We start from the raw sequence: 13,988 nt of genomic DNA, 5'->3' as shown, positions 1-13,988 counted from the left end.
CTTATGCTCTATCTTTCCTACGTTAATTCCCTTTATATCTATATTTTTCCTGATTATTAATGGCAACGGTTCCAATGACAAAACAAACAACAATGGGGATAGTGGGCAACCCTGTCTAGTTCCGTTTGTCATTAAAAAAGATTCTGATCTCTCTCCATTTACCATTATCATCGCGGAAGGCCCTTCATACAATCTTCCAATCCATCTCCTCATCCTGTTACCCAGTCCCAAAGCCTCTAACGTATCCATCATGAAACTCCAATTAACCCTGTCAAATGCCTTCTCCGCGTCTATTGATAGCAATAGTTATGATTCGGCACTTATATTGATGGCAAGCTTGCAAAATATTTGGTTTTTATGATTAATCATAATTAATATTTAAATGTGTGAATTGTCGCCTTAAACCGATGATATTATTTAATTCTTCAGTAAAATAGCTGAGATATAAGTTAAGCTGAGACAGTAAATATGAATGAGTTAGCTGAGAGCAGCTAAACCAGCTGAAGACTAGATTTAGGCATAGCTGGTTAGAAGTCTCTAGTAATATGTCAAGGGTATTGGGAGTACTCATTATAGACGTACTATTACATTATGTATTTTAATAGTATCTGTGTGTATTTAGTATACGCTTCTAACATTGATACATATATAGAATAGTGATTATACATTGATATGTTGTAAAGATATGTTCTTAAGTTATATTATTTAAATATGAATAGCTGAGGTTACATCATCAGCTTATAGTATTATGTACATCAGCATCTGTACCTGTCAATCAAAAACATCATGTGTGTAGCGTCCCCTCCCTTCTATGATATTGCTTTGCTAGCAGTACTGATTTCCATAAAAGGTATTGAGATCACTAGGTATGACGCTTGTTCCTGTATAAAAGGTCCATAAGGGACAGTTGGGGGACACACGCTAACACTGACACTCTTTCATACATAACACACACACACGTATGAGAAGCTGGAACAGGTGCTTGTTGAAAGACAAGACCGTCACTTCCGTCTATTTCCAGCTTCTTCCCGAAAGTCTCGTGAAGGACAAGAAGAAGATGGACGTTGCACATGGTCAGACAGTTATGACAATAGTGACTTTTTCTTTAAACTTCTGCTTGATATTTCTACAATAGTTTTATCTACATGGAACTGTTCGTGATACGCTTTACATTGTCATTTTAAGCCATTGTGTGATAGAATAAAATCACACTTCATTTTTTATTTCAATGGCTCTTCATTCATAATCGCCTCAAGACACTAAAGAAGTATTATGTGTCTGAAATCTAACAAAGTCCCAGTATATATCCCGCCATTTGTAAACATTATAACTTTCACGTAAACCAATTAATTTACACGTATTCAGGTTTCTCAGCAAAAACACAGAGCAGAATACATTTTGGCCTAAATTTATGACGAAATTTGATTTTTACATTTTTTTACTGGACATGTTTAATGTTAAAGTCCAAAATATTGTTTTTTTCTCAAAACTGTTGGTCTTTTTTTATTGCACAAAAAATAAATAAAAACACACAGGCGACCAAATATCACTGAAAGAAAGCTCAATTAGTGGGGAAAAAGGACGTAAATTTAATTTGGGTGCAGCGTTGCATGACTGCACAATTGTCAGTTAAAGTAACGCAGGGCCATAATGCAAAAAATGGCCTGGTCAGGAGGAGGGGAGGGAATCCTCTGGAGGGAAGATCTTCCACCTCCTGATTGGCTGGATAGAGAACTCCAAACAAAACACAAATGTCAGCAATACTGAAGTATGTCCTTCAAAACAATTGTCTCTTTATTTATAATAAATGCTCTGACAATCAATAATATGTCCGCCTATCAAGCACCTGATTGGGCAGGAGATAATATCGCTCACCAGGACCACTTTCTGTGTCAGTTCCAGGCAGGAAATGACATCACTTGGCTCCGCCCGAGGGTGGGCTGCCCAATTGATTCCTCGATATGCCGGCATATTATCATTGCTTGTCAGGGCATCTAGCAATCCTCATGGATTTTGCTGCATGGAGACGCAGGTCAAGTAGAAGTCCCATTATTTCCTATATGGCCGGTTCCCATCTATGTGTTGCAGGGAATCTATATGGAGCCATTCCCCCTCCAATGTGTGCATCACCACGTACGCTGCAATGTGTCCATCCACACTAAGACTTCTCAGGTGGGTGACAACTCCCCTCCATCTCACAGGGGAGGTCCAACCAATATTCCATGAGATCATCCATCCAAATGGGCCAACATTTCATCTTCTAAGACCCCGCCCACTGATTATCCATTGGAATGTGTCTACTTCTGCCCGTCACTGGAGAACATCTCACCTCTCTTTCCTGCTTCTCCCCCCAGAATATTTAGGTGTAATGTGACATTATGGTGCTGTGATGATCTCTGCTCCGTGATCTCCACAAACCGAACTCTGACCAGACTGGAGGTGATATTGTATGAGGATGAGGATGGTGAGAAGATGTCGGACTCAGAAGGGGATCGTTGTTATCAGGTCCTCCGGAATGCCGGCTTCACTGTGGATAGAGAGTAAGATCTGTTCTATTGGGGGGAACACACATACTGAGGGGATTTACTAAAGCTGGTTCCCTCAGAATCTGGTGCAGCTGTGCATGGCAGCCAATCGGCTTCTCACCTCAGCTTGTCCAATGAAGCTTTAGCAATAAAAGCAGTAAGCTGATTGGTTCCTTCGCAGAAGTGCACGAGATTCTGAGGGATCCAGCTTTAGTAAATACACCCCACTAAGCCTGATGATGGCGATCACACAAGACAGGTACAGGAGCCCCAGAAACTGTACTGTATGATAATCATGATGGCAGTCACACAGGACAGGTACAGGAGCCCCAGCAACTGTACTGCATGATCATCATGATGGCAGTCAGACCCACGCAAGACAGGTACAGGAGCCCCAGCAACTGTACTGTATGATCACCATGATGGCAGTCACACAGGACAGGTACAGGAGCCCAAGCAACTGTATCATATGATCATCATGATGGCAGTCACACTCACACAGGACAGCTACAGGAGCCCCAGCAACTGTACTGTATGATCATCATGATGGCAGTCACACAGGACAGGTACAGGAGCCCAAGCAACTTACTGTATGATCATCATGATGGCAGTCACACTCACACAGGTCAGGTATGGGGCCCCAGCAACTGTACCATATGATAATCATGATGGCAGTCACACAGGACAGCTACAGGAGCCCCAGCAACTGTACTGTATGATCATCATGATGGCAGTCACACAGGACAGGTACAGGAGCCCCAGCAACTTACTGTATGATCATCATGATGGCAGTCACACTCACACAGGTCAGGTATGGGGCCCCAGCAACTGTACCGTATGATAATCATGATGGTGGTCACACAGGACAGCTACAGGAGCCCCAGCAACTGTACTGTATGATCATGATGGTGATAATGATGATGATGATTGAAGGAAGGACAGTGAAATGTAAGCTGGCCACAGATGGTTCAGATCTCGGCCAGTTCAGCGGGGACCAGATGAGATTTGAACCATGTATGGGCAGGCTGATTGTCCCCAAGTCAATGGTTGAATGGCTTGTGTACTCCAGCCTGTGGGATTTTACATGCGATTATTGCTAGCAGCTAGTATGGCCACCAGCAGCAATCATTGTGTTGTCCAGGCAGGGATGGTTCCCCCCAAGATGTTTACTATTGTAAGTTATACAGTCGCTCGGCAAGCAGGTAGACACAGACAGAGCATGCTCTGCTCTATGGGCGGTTGTGTGTAAATGGACTCCACTGGTCATTACACCCGACTGCCCTCCAATTTGATGGAGGAGGACGGATCCGCTTTCCTTTATTTTAGCTGAACGGACCAGATTGGAGGTAAGCGGGTGTAAGCAGACACAAGTCCCTCTACATCTGCCACTCCATAGAGATGAATGGAGTTCACCTAAAAAAAACGGACAAGCAGACCCAATCTGACCGATGGTGTGAAAGGGGCCTTAGGCCTCATTTATATTTGTGTTTAAGGGTATGGTGGAAATGTGCAGCCCAGCTGTGAATTTTTGCCGCCCCCAAATGCTCCCACATATACTGCAAAGCAGTGGAGGGGGGAGGTAGTATACACCATGGCCCTGATGATTTATTATCACCACTGTTCTGTTGCCCCTCAGCCCGCTCCTGTTTTCCCAGGCTGTCCTGCTGTACATAGATGAGTTGGCAGCATACAGAGTGGGGGGAGGGGAACATCCATGTCTCCCTCCCCTCTGTGATGAATGAAGCCGGAAGCTGCAAGGATTATGTCACTTCTGGGTTTAATTCTGTGTTTATCTGGCTGGTACCGGCCAGGAATGATTAAATAAATGGTGAAGCGCTACTCATGTTACATATAAAATATAAGAAATGACCGGAGTATGACAACAATACTATGACCCACATAAAAGAAGATATATACCGTGTAATAATCGCTGCAATTTGTACACTCAGGGCTCTGATCCACTTGGATCTAATCAGTGAAACTTTGGTGAAATACACAGGATAACCTGTTACAAATATAGTGGATCCCTTTTTCCTAATGGAAAAACTCAAACTTCCCCCGGTCCCTACAGGGACTTGAAGTGGTTAATATGTGACCCCTTACGAGGGGTAAGAAAACAATGCCCAAGTGTATAGTGCCAATAATTGATGAAGAAAAGTCCAGCAAACATTTCTACACATATATGAATCTAAAATGATGTCCAATATCCTATAGCTGTGGTCTTTAGACACACACACTCGTGTACGTGATCAGGTGGTCTTCACTCAGGGGACAAAAATCCTCCGAATGGCAGAAATGCCCCCTCACCTCCAAACCTGGACCACAAGGGCCAACTCACCTTATAGGATCACACCACGGTCCTAAGGAAACTGAACTCCTCCAGGTGGAGATGCCGCTTAAGCACCTTTTCTCCATACCACTCTCAGGTCACATTCCCATCAGGCCGTGCTGTTAGGACACAAGCAGAGACATCCTCCATAGTGCAATGATGGTTATTTGGCAATATATAACAATAACAAGGCAATTAGCCCACTCACATTTGTCTCCTTCAGAAAGCACTTTTACACCTCATAATATGGGTGTACTGCATGGGTCTGTATAGTGTTCCAATATGGCGTCCAACAGGAAGTGAATCACTGGATGTTGCGTACCGACGCGTTGCATCATGTTACCACGTGACTTCATCAGGGTATACGCCCTCTGGTGATCTCAGTTGGATTATATTGTCTGTCAAATGCCAATCAAATTGTTAAGGGAGGGATTACGGCTTCCATTTTCCTAAAGTCCGCGTGAGTGACCTGACGGCGGACTTATGGTGGCCATTTTGCCGAAGTCCACATTAAGCACTCATATATTAACTTTAATGCAAACAGCAAAAAACGCCACTTTATTCTACAGTACGAGGGTGAGTGTATTGAGCTCTTATACTGAAGGTGATGCCATGAACCATAATCTCTTAAAAAACGAGTCATTGGAAAGATTTTTGTTTAACTGCTTCCCGTCCAGCCCCATAGCAGAAATTTTTATTATTATTATACAGTATTTTTACAGAAATTTTATTATTCTGTATTATTATACAGAAATAGTGCTTTAGTGCGACACGGGTGCAAACAATTACGTATATAAACATGAATTTCAAGTTCTGGGTAGGGGGCGTTCAAGAGCTGTGTGCGCGCCCTACCCACACCACCATTTGTGGCCACGGCTGTAAATCACCGGGTCCCAGCCGGTAATTACTCGCCAGCGCCCGGTGATTCCCAAGAATCTCCAACAGGGAGGACAACTGTTTTGTTTACTAACAATCCTCCTCCCTGTCAGCTCGGGCACACTGCACAGCACAGCCATCCAGAGCAGTGTGAGTACAGTGAAGTACACAGACCCTCTCCCTAGTAACACACCCCACCCCCTAAAAAAGCTGGAAACTGGCCTGGGAAGGAGGAGGGTATAAGTGTCCTGTAGGCAAAGGGTTAATAGCAAAAAGTCAGAAATATTGTTTTTTTTTCTCCAAAAATACTCAGGAGGTTTCATTAAAACAATGGATATATTATTCTTACCTGTTCTGTGTAATGGTTTTGCACAAAACAGCTCTGATGGGTGGGCTTGGGGGCCCCCTTCCGGTAGGTCTCACGGGGCCCCATGATTTCTAACAGTGGCCCTGTTAACACCACACACAATGTAACATTTAATATGCACTCTTCTTCTGAGGTTCATGTAAACAAATCATTGTGAACAGTTCTTTTGTCCTTTGTTCAATCCAGACATGGAGTCATCCATTCACCTTACCACTTGGTATCATGTCTAGTCTTTATCTCGTAGCCGTCTGATCCCACCATACCTCCCCCAGATTTATAACCTGGGAACATAAGCTGTAACCACCTTGGAATGTTCTTAGAATCTGTGTTCAGAAACCATGAAATAGAATATACAGAACAAAATGGCTTCCAGCATGTCCATGTAGAGATGAGTTCAGGCCTTCCTGTTTCATTCTGTGAGCCCAGAACAGTTCCCACATTTCTGTAGAACCCATTGGAGGTCTCTGGAGTTATACAGATAATGAGAGATGATTGAGATGTCCTGTGCCAGTCACAGATTTCCCAGATGATGGAGAATGTCTTCCTCATCCCAAGTTGTATCATTACAGATGGGTGGATGAGGAATATCAGATCCACCACTAATAATCTTAGTCGGGTCCTACAATCTTCCACAAGGTTTTACCTTTAAAGAAAAAGAACTTTCATTATCCTTCCCCCCATCCCCCGCTGTCTGTCCAATGTGTCAGTATAACTGAGCCAATCAGATGTGTTCTCAGCCTGTACACATGACAGCCCAGCACACCAGGCGTACAGTCTGATATCCCAATGGTTGGACGGCCATGAGTGTGTAGGCCCCTGCCATGGTGAGGGCCCCTCGGTATTAGGTAGGTAGTTTAGAAGGTGGTGGGCCCTTTAAATGGGGGACACTTATCAAACCCCTAAAGTGTGAGGACAGAGGGGATGGTTTGGTGTATTTGCATACTGGGGTCAGTTATGAAGAGATGAGATCCCACATCCCACCATCTACATCCAATCTACGTCAGATCTCCTCCCAGCATAGGAGACCACTGATGTACATTGTACGGCTGCAGATTTGTACATTACACATCGCACACATTTCCAGGAAGACAGAAGAATACTTCCCATTAGTGTGTATAAAAATGTCCATCATTTCTTCCAGAGCTCAGCACCAGCTCCCCCTTTTCCATCATCACAGCAACATTTCCTCCTCTAACACTCTCATTGTATTCTTCATAGACGGGATGTACCATGGTGGGATGTATCTATACACAGAAGAAGATTAGAAAATGGTCTGTGGGAAGTCCTCCCCTCCCCCCCCCCACAGGTAATACACAGATCCTGATATGAAGAGACTGTCCAGAATGGAATTATATCAGATCCTCCTGTTCATGGCACTGATTATTCATCATTTTCCTTTTCTTCACATTCAGATGATGAGTCTACTGACTGATATCTACTGACCGTTATTCCGGAATGATCTGAGCGGGGATCTGTCCTTCCTCCCATTCCTCCATTTTATATTGTATTGTTACTCCTCAATGTATTCATTACTACAAAATAAAAATGTGACTTTTGGATCTTCACACCAAAACTGCCGCCACTGGTGAGACCCGAGCGCTGGGAAATTCCTGTTCATGACATGAAGATTCCTCCTACACAAGTAGAAGACACTGAACACATGGTGACAGTGCGGGGAGGACAGTGGGGGGCGCTCTCCATAACATATAAAGAAACAATGGGTTGGCAGGAGAGTCCGCACCACAAGGACAGAGGTTACCTTCAGAGACTAAGCAGCAAAAATACTGCATCTTTTTGCTATAAAAATAATTTGTATTTTTGTTTTGTATAAAAAATATATTTTCAAATATAAAACCACATAAATAAAAAACACATGTATCCCCATTAACCAAAGACAGTGTTGTCTTCCCACATGACTTCAGACATCCAGATGTGGCCACATCCAATGGGTGGGTCAGCTAGACAGTGGGGTGACCCCCTACTGTACCGGCTTCCCCTCCCCCCATATAATAAATGGTCTCTCGGGAAAACAACAACTGCTATATAAGGCCAGCTGAGGCTACACTATAGAGTGTGTTTATGAGCTGCAACAAGTAACAGACAAAAACAAAGCAATCCATGTATAAAGGAACACATCTAGTGTCATCTTCCAGGATTACAATAAGAATTGTCTCTGATATTGTTCCATCTGCAGATAAGGAGACTAAAGCCGACAGGGAGCAGAGTCCATATGAAAGTCCAGCCGGTGCAGTGTCCCCCTTTTCAGCATTTCCATCGATCGCTCAGCATGGAATCGGCTGTAGAAATGGAAGCTGACAATTGGTGTAGCGACTCTTAGGTCACACAATGCCACTAAAGTTCCAATTGTAGCTCTAGTGGTCACTCAGCAGGGTGCACTACAATGTCCAGCAAGCACAGTCATAGCAGAACTATCAGAAGATAGAGCAGGACAAGCCATAGAGTTCCAGCAGTTCCAGTCCACATGAGATCTTATGCCACATGAATGGTGACACACATTAGATTGCAATGACCAATTGGCACTTTCATGGCGGAGCAATTGTGAGAGCGAGCAGAGCAAGCCGCAAGATGTGACAGTCAACGTTCATGTATGAGCCTTAGCGGTCTGGGTGTCGGGTCCAATACTGGCCCATAGTTGCCAACATTTCCAAAATGTTTTTAGGGAAACCTTTTTTTTTCTGAGTGTCCAGAAAGCCCATGTACGCGGGGCTTGTACTTTAATTAGGGGTGTGGCATTCATTGATTATGGGCGTGGTTCTACATGAACATGACTTCTTTGTGGCAGGCATATTCAGCGCCTCCAATGTACGCAGTGCTGTACATCCTGTACATGACATTTCATTGTTAGGAATGTTTCTACAGGAAGATTTCTCATCAGGACAGAAACAGCTAAGAAGATATTGGGAATTGGGAACATTATTCCCCCATTTGTTTGGCTACAACAGCACTGACTGTAAAGTGCAGCAACCCGACAGCTCTTGCAGAGAATCCAGTGATAGACACCAATGACACATTTTATTTCATTATTACAGGTGCTTATATAGCGCCATCAATGTACACAGCACTTTCCATACAGTATATATTGTACATTCACATCAGTCCTCAACCAGCGGACAATCTAAGGTCCCTAATCACATCCATACACATACTAGGGACAATCTACCTACCAGCATGTCTTTGGAGTGTGGGGGGAAACCCGCACAGGCACAGGGAGAGCATGCAAACTCCAGGCATGTAATGCCATGGTTGGGGTTTGAACCGATGCCCCTAGTGCTGCCGGATTGAAGTGCTCACCACTTAGCCACTGTGCTGCCTGATAATATGGTATAAAATATTCTGGAAACATCATGTGACTCTGACCGTTCTGCTGAGTCCTGCAACTCCTGCTGTGGCTGCTGATAGGTAGAAGGTTTTGGGGGGTGGTAAAACAATCCTGTGTGATAAAGCTAGTAAGGAGGCATCCTACTGTGGAAAGTTGGAATCCTAGAACCAAGCTGGAAATCTTTAGTAAACTAAAAGACACAAGCAGATGCTAGTAGATCCTGAGAAACGTGCAAAGAAGCAATTATCCATCACCATTTATTGGGGGGGGGGGGGGCACTGAAATCAAGGCAAGAACAGTGGCCTGTACTGCTGCATACCTCCAGCCAATGGGGGGATTTACTAACACTGGAGCACTCCCAATCTGCTGCAGCTGCTCTCTGTCACTGCTGCCCTGCTGTGCTGATCTGCTGAATATCTCCAGTATATCTGTGTGACTCCGTCTATAGAAATCTTCCTGCTCAGCAGCTCCCTCCTCTCACAGAGACCGCTGTTAGGCAGTTGGGCAACGCAGGGCAGCGACTACAGAGAGTAGCTTCAGCCGCTGTTCTTCTCTTTCTCCATTCTGGCTACATGTACAACAAATGCCGGACATCAATGACAATATCAAACATATGTACAAAGCCGAGTACAGTGCAGGAAATGGACTCAAAATACAGACTTGTAGACGGCCTTAAGCAACCAATTCCTTCTTGTGTTTTCAGTCCAGGTCTTCAGAGATCAGTACATGTGGGGGGTTATTGCCTTCATCCCATATCTTGGCAGATGGTCACTATTTTACTTGGAGTATTAGAAGTTGTAAGTGTTCTGGACATTAATACTGAAACTTTATAGACAGGCAACTCCTATCCTCATATTGATGTGAAATGAAAGTGCTTCGTGCTCAAAAGTTCTGCAGTAAAAGTGTTCCGGTGCAAACAGTGCTTCTCCAGCCAAAGGGCCTCTTACCAACCAGGAATGATCTGGAATTACAGAGATCAGATGCGTCTTCTCTATCCAAGGATGGCCGACACTCCCACCATCAGACCCCCAGGGGGCTCCGTGATCCCATCAATGGGATATGGTGATATGGTCCCCACACAAGGAAATCACGCCTTGGCCACGCCAAACAGCGCCGACCACCAATCAGATGTATAAAGTGCAAACAGGGAGGAGCCTCATAGTGTAGTGAGATCAAATCTTTTGTATTAAATATTACATTTATATTTGGGTGAATAGGAACATGTGATGTACAATACCAAAAGTACTGCCGCGGGACCAGCTGACATGCCTGCACGTGATGACATCACACCCAGCTCCGCCCATTGTGGTTCTCCTTAATTGGCCTCCTCTGGGATTGGAGGATAGTGTGAGACGTCATTACTCCTCATGTAAAGCGGAAGTGATGCTGGAAGAGCTCGGTGCATTCATGTGACCCCAGGAAGGATATCAATGATCACACAAAGCAGTATATCTAGTGACTCTCTGCTTAAAATATATCAAAATTAATTGTACATATAAAAAAATGAAAAAATGTATACGAAAAAAGTTTAAGTGTGAAAAACATATATATATATATACAAAAATGATTGTATCCTCCATTATTTGTAAGATGAATTGGCCAGTTACTGAAGGGACAAACCTCAAGGAGAGACAGCGTCCTCTAGTGGTTCTGTCAGGGATGCAGGTGTGACCAGAGATGTGTGGACTGACACAGGGAAACGCAGGCTTCAGATATGGTATAAATAAGACAATTTATTAAAGACTAACAATACAAATATAAACGCAGTGCACCAAACCCCAAGCTAACACAAATACATACAACAAGGTGAAACAAACCCAAACCTAAACTGATACAGATACACAGGTACATACACATATAGAGCACAACGTAGTCAGGCAGGCCGAGTCGATAACTATCGGGCAGGTAGGTACAGGAGGAGCAGGCGGAGAGAATGGTCAGGGTCACAAGCCAGGGATCAAAACAGGAGAAGTCAGCAGAGGTCAGGATCAGGCAGGGTCGGCAACATGTCAGGCAGAGGCAGGAACAGGAACGCAGGTTACAGGATACAGGGGCCCATGGAAAAACACACACCAAGGCACAGACTGCAGGTCTGGCCATCCCTTAAATACACCTGCAATCAGCCTCAGGTGATGGCTAATTGCCGAAGTGAACCTCTGGTTGTTGAGAGCACCCGCTGGCCAGCCCTGGTACTGCAGCCCACAAGGCAGGTGAGTCCCACCACTATTGGCAAGTCCATTCCTGACAGGTTCTATGTATGAGCAACTGGTTATTCCACATAAAAAATCATAGGAGCGCGTAGACACAAAAAATGTATTTACAGAAATATAAAAAAAATTAACCCCTCGCCCTCCAGAGGATTTACCCCCCTTAATGACCACGCCTCCTTTTGCTACTCGGCACTGCACTAATTCAACTGATAATTGCGCTGTCATGAAAAGCTGTACCCAAACATCCTTTTTTTTCACACAAATAGCGCTTTCTTTTGGTGGTATTTGATCACCTGTGCACGCTATAAACAAAAAAAATGTTGGAAAAAAATGTTTTAAAAAAAACAACATTTTCTCAATTCTATCATAATAAATATCCAAAAAGCTAAAATTTTGTCATAAATTTAGGCCAAAATATATTCTTAAAAAAATCCCAGTAAGTGTATATTGATTGCTTTGTGTGACAGTTATAGCGTCTACAAACTATGGGATAGATACTGGAATTTACAGCTTTTACTTTCTGACTGTCCATCACATTTCTTGAGATGCTAAAATACCAGGACAGTACAAACACCCCAAAATGACCCCTTTTCAGAAAGTAGACACCCTAAGCTATCTGCTGAGAGGCATATTGAGTCCATGGAAGATTTTTTTTTTTTCCACAAGTTTCTGGAAAATGACAAAAACATTTTTTTTACACAAAGTTATCATTTAAATTATATATTTCTCACACAAGCCATGGATATATGTGGAATTACACCCCAAAATACATTCTGCTACTTCTGCCGAGTATGGGGATACCACATGTGTGAGACTTTTTGGGTGCCTAGCCACATACAGGAGCCTGAAATCTAATGACCACTTTGAAAGCCTGATGGTGCATAACTTCCTCATTTCACTTCCTCACTACCTATCACAGTTTTGGAGGCCCTGAAATGCCAGGATAGCACCAACCCCCCCCAAATTACCCCTTTTTAGAAAATTGACACCCCAAGGAATTTAAAAAGAGGCATGTTGAGTATTTTGCAAATCTAATTTTTTCTCTCAAGGTTTTGAAATATAAAAAAAATGTTTTTTTTTTTTTTTCTTCAATTTTCAAAAACTTGCGGCAACAAACGAGATCTGAAAAATACTCACCATGCTTCTGATCAAGTTCCTTGCGGTCTCTACTTTCCAAAAAGTGGTCATGGGGGGGGGGGGTTGTACTATCCTGGCAGTTCAGGGCCTCCGAAACTGTGATAGGTAGTCAGGAAGTGTAATGAGGAAATAAAAGCCTGAAGGTGCTTATTGGAATTTGGGGTCCTGTAATTGGCTATACTGCCAAAATGTCTCTCACATGTGGTACCCCCATACTCGTGAGAAGTAGCAGAATGTATTTTGGGGAGTAATTCCACATATACCCATGGCATGTGTGAGCAATAAATCATTTAAGTGACAATTTTGTGTGAAAAAAAAACATTTGTTTGTTATTTTCCAAAAACTTGTGGTAAAAAAAATAAATTCTTCTATTGATTCAACATACCTCTCAGCAAATAGTTTGGGGTGTCTACTTTCCAAAAAGGGTCGTTTTGGGAGGTGGGGGCATTTTATGCCCAGCATTAGAAGTTTATGTCACACATCACTCACTCTTCTAACCACCTGAAGACCAAGCCTTGTCTGTCATTTTTTGTTCACATGAAAAAAATCTGTATTTTTTTGCTAGGAAATTAATTTAAACCCCAAACATTATATATTTTTTTAAATCAAACACCCTAGTGAATAAAATAGTGGGTACTACAATTTTTTATGTCACATAGTACTCGAGTAGAAATTTTTCAAACGCAATTTAAAAAAAAAAATACACTTTTTTTTACTTTTAATGCATAAAAACACTAAATATTGGCCAATTATTTGGTAAAATATATAAGATGATGTTTGCAGAGTAAATAGATACCAAACATGACATGCTTTAAAACTGCTCATGCCCCGTGCAATGGTGACAAACTGCATATGTTTTTAATATTCATAGGCAATGGTTTAAAAGCCTTTATAAGATACCATTTTAGATTTACGGAAGAGGTCTGATGTTAGAATTACTGCCCTTGATCTGACGTTCATGGCGATACCTCACATGCATGGTGCAACCGCTGTTTACATACTGGCACGGGGTCAACGCTCACGAACGCAGATGTGCCCATGCGCAGGGGGGCCAAGGTACTTTTTTTCTTAAGTTATTTTGATTTTTGTATTATTTTTACACTGTCCCTATTTTTTTAATAACTTTTAATGCTATCACGGGGAATGTGAATATTCTTTATAACTTCAATGGACATTGTCATAGATTCTTTTTTAAGAAATCTGG

General features: G+C 42.9%; 1 long non-coding RNA gene across 1 annotated transcript; it reads left to right on the top strand.

Annotated features, from left to right (window-relative positions):
* The first annotated feature begins 2,604 nt into the window (after positions 1–2,604).
* LOC149441020 (uncharacterized) lies at positions 2,605–7,990 on the top strand. Its single transcript, XR_016307451.1, has 2 exons — positions 2,605–7,403; positions 7,510–7,990. It is a non-coding gene; the product is annotated as an uncharacterized LOC149441020 (long non-coding RNA).
* Positions 7,991–13,988: the final 5,998 nt, after the last annotated feature.

This window comes from Staurois parvus, unplaced genomic scaffold (genome assembly GCF_062004578.1).
Source record: "Staurois parvus isolate SC_StPar_1 unplaced genomic scaffold, SC_StPar_1.0 ptg001036l, whole genome shotgun sequence".
In the NCBI taxonomy this organism is placed as follows: Eukaryota; Metazoa; Chordata; class Amphibia; order Anura; family Ranidae; genus Staurois; species Staurois parvus.
Note: the sequence above shows the minus strand (reverse complement) of the source record. Positions and strands in the feature narration are given on the sequence as shown.